The 2,846-nt window shown below is 41.4% G+C and overlaps 1 pseudogene; it reads left to right on the forward strand.

The window, feature by feature from the left end:
* The first annotated feature begins 322 nt into the window (after positions 1-322).
* LOC144281591 (large ribosomal subunit protein uL22 pseudogene) lies at positions 323-1,007 on the forward strand (annotated as a pseudogene).
* Positions 1,008-2,846: the final 1,839 nt, after the last annotated feature.

Consider the following 2,846-nt stretch of genomic DNA (forward strand, 5'->3'; position numbering starts at 1 on the left):
TGTAAGAGGCAAAAAACACTCACTTTGTAGAAGAAATGCATTGTGGAGGTGAATAACTCATACAAGTATAATTTTTCTTGTGTTAACTAATGCAAATCTAATTTTGCTTTTAAAAAAAAAAAAAAAGCAGCCTTTTGGTTCCATCCCAGGCCCCAGAATTAGGATGGGGGTGGATGGATATAGGATGGAGCACTTACTCTGTGCCAAGCACCGTTCTAGGCACTTTTATTATTTTGGGCACTATTATAATAGCCATTGTAATATTATTTAATTAATTCAGCTATCTCAGTAGTCAAGTATTGGTCCCTTTTTTGCAGGTAAGGAAGCTAAAGTTCAGAGACATTAAGCCTCTGCAGCAAGTCAGAAAGTTGTAATTCAAAACGAGGTCTGGCTCTTACCCCAAGCGGCCTGAGGTGACCTCCGGAGATGGTTCGCCACTCGCTGGCCCCAGAAAACCCTACAAAATCAAGCAAGTCGAGAGGTTCAAATCTTCGTGTTCACTTTAAGAACACGTGTGAACTGCCCAGGCCATCAAGGGTATGCATATCTGAAAAGCCACCAAATATCTGAAAGATGTCACTTTGCAGAAGCAACATGTGCCATTCCGTTGCTACGATGGTGGAGTTGTTCGTTGTGCACAGGCCAAACAGTAGGGCTGGACACGGGGTCGGTGGCCTAAGAAGCGTGCTGAATTTTAACTGCACATGCTTAAAAATGCGGAGAGTAATGCTGAACTTAAGGGTTTAGATGTAGATTCTCTGGTCATTGAGCCCATCCAGGTGAACAAAGCCCCCAAGATGCGACGTAGAACCTATAGGGCTCATGGCCGGATTAACCGTACATGAGCTCTCCCTGCCACATCGAGATGATTCTTACTGAAAAAGAGCAGATTGTTCCTAAACCAGAAGAGGAGGTTGCACAGAAGAAAAATATATCCCAGAAGAAACTGAAGAAACAAAAACTTATGGCCCGGGAGTAAATTCTGCATAGAATAAATGCAAATAAAATTTTTTTAAAAATTTAAAAAAAAACAAGGTCTGTTTCTAGAACCTTCTTAACTACTGTACCTGCCAGATCTGGAGGTGAGGCAACGCAGATATCCTCAAACTAGAAGTTGTATTATTTTTATTTAGCACCCAGAAAAAAACTCAGAAACAGTATCTTTTCTTATGATGTCATTCATTTCATGCATCATCTTTTTTAAAAATAAACTTCCATTTTTTAGAACAGTTTTTAGATTTTCAGAAAAACTGTGAACACAGTACAGAGAGCTCTCATATACCCAACACCCAGTTTCTCCTATTATTAACATCTAACATTAGTATGGTATTTTTATTACAATTAATGAACCAATATTGATGCATTACTAACTAAAGTCCGCATGTAACTATTTTTTTTTCCGAGAATATTATTTAGAGTCAGCACAACTGTGTGCAAGACTCGGCGCTAGCTCTTATGGCTCAAGTGGTCTGCTGAATCTTAATTTACTCATTTCTAAAAGGGAAATAATAAAAATAATGATTTCACAAGGACATGTTGGTAATATTTGAAGAGGGTCCCATACCTCATCCTCTTTCCCATGCCTGCACCGGTAGAGGCCAAAACACGTCCATTAGGACCACTAAAACCTATAAAGAACCATATGACTTTTACCTTCAGTCTAGTGGCTAATAATCCCAAATTCCAGAATAAAGTAGATTTACAGCACAGGACACACTGGCCAGGTGAGGCCTGGGAGCACCGGGGAGTAATAAGCAAGTCAGCCCGGCAACTTCCTATTAAGGGGAAGAGGCAAGGAAGAGGTGCATCAATTTCCCCATCAAAGCATCTCAATCAAAAAAAAAAAAAAAAATCTCAATCAGTTGAAGCCATTCCCCCTTCCCTGGGGAGAGGGGCCAGGTGGGGAAAGGCCGGGCACATATTAGGGCGGATGGGCAGGCCGCAGACATAGTTAGCGTTGCAGTTAAGAACTGAGATGTGGGGATCCCTGGGTGGCGCAGCGCTTTGGCGCCTGCCTTTGGCCCAGGGCGCGATCCTGGAAGACCCGGGATCGAATCCCACGTCGGGCTCCCGGTGCATGGAGCCTGCTTCTCCCTCTGCCTGTGTCTCTGCCTCTCTCTCTCTCTCTGTGAGACTATCATATATAAATAAAAATTTAAAAAAAAAAAAAGAACTGAGATGTGTGTGAGCCCAAGTGATTGTGTCTGGTGTAAGGCACAAGTACATACAACACACCTGTGCTCCAAATAACTCCTTCTGCAGACGATAGTGATTCTTTTTTCAGCAAAGACAGTGGTTTCTTTGCTTCAGAAACCATCCAGTTGCTAACAATGACTGGACACTCAGGTAAGATTACCCAAAAAAAAGTTATTTGGAGAGCATCTCTCTATGATGACCACAGAGAAGTCCAATGATTACATCCATCAGTTGCATTTTTTTTCATGGTGATTTCTGGCTTATCGAGGGAGTCACCTTTTTCAAAATATAGAATCCCAGGTTCCGTTGGTTCAGAACATCTGGGAGGGAGGCCAACGTCCTTATATTTTGGAAAAGACTTTAGGAGCTCTGATGATGAAAGAGTCTGGCTGGGTCCTACTGATACATCCTAAAGGGACATTGAACAATGAAATCTGATCTGGGGAGAAAAACAGAACTATTTTATTCTTAAAAACAAAACAAAACAAAAAAACGATAGTTTTGAGTTTCAAAGATGTATACAAATAACTTATTTTCTAATCTTTTCTTACTTGGGAAAACTTTTCAAATCAGCCACATGTTTTGGTCTCAGCGACACTATTCCATCACACGGGTTGCCTGCCGATACCCTAGAAAGTCTCAGCGGACAG

This window comes from Canis aureus, chromosome 13 (assembly GCF_053574225.1).
Source record: "Canis aureus isolate CA01 chromosome 13, VMU_Caureus_v.1.0, whole genome shotgun sequence".
NCBI lineage: Eukaryota > Metazoa > Chordata > Mammalia > Carnivora > Canidae > Canis > Canis aureus.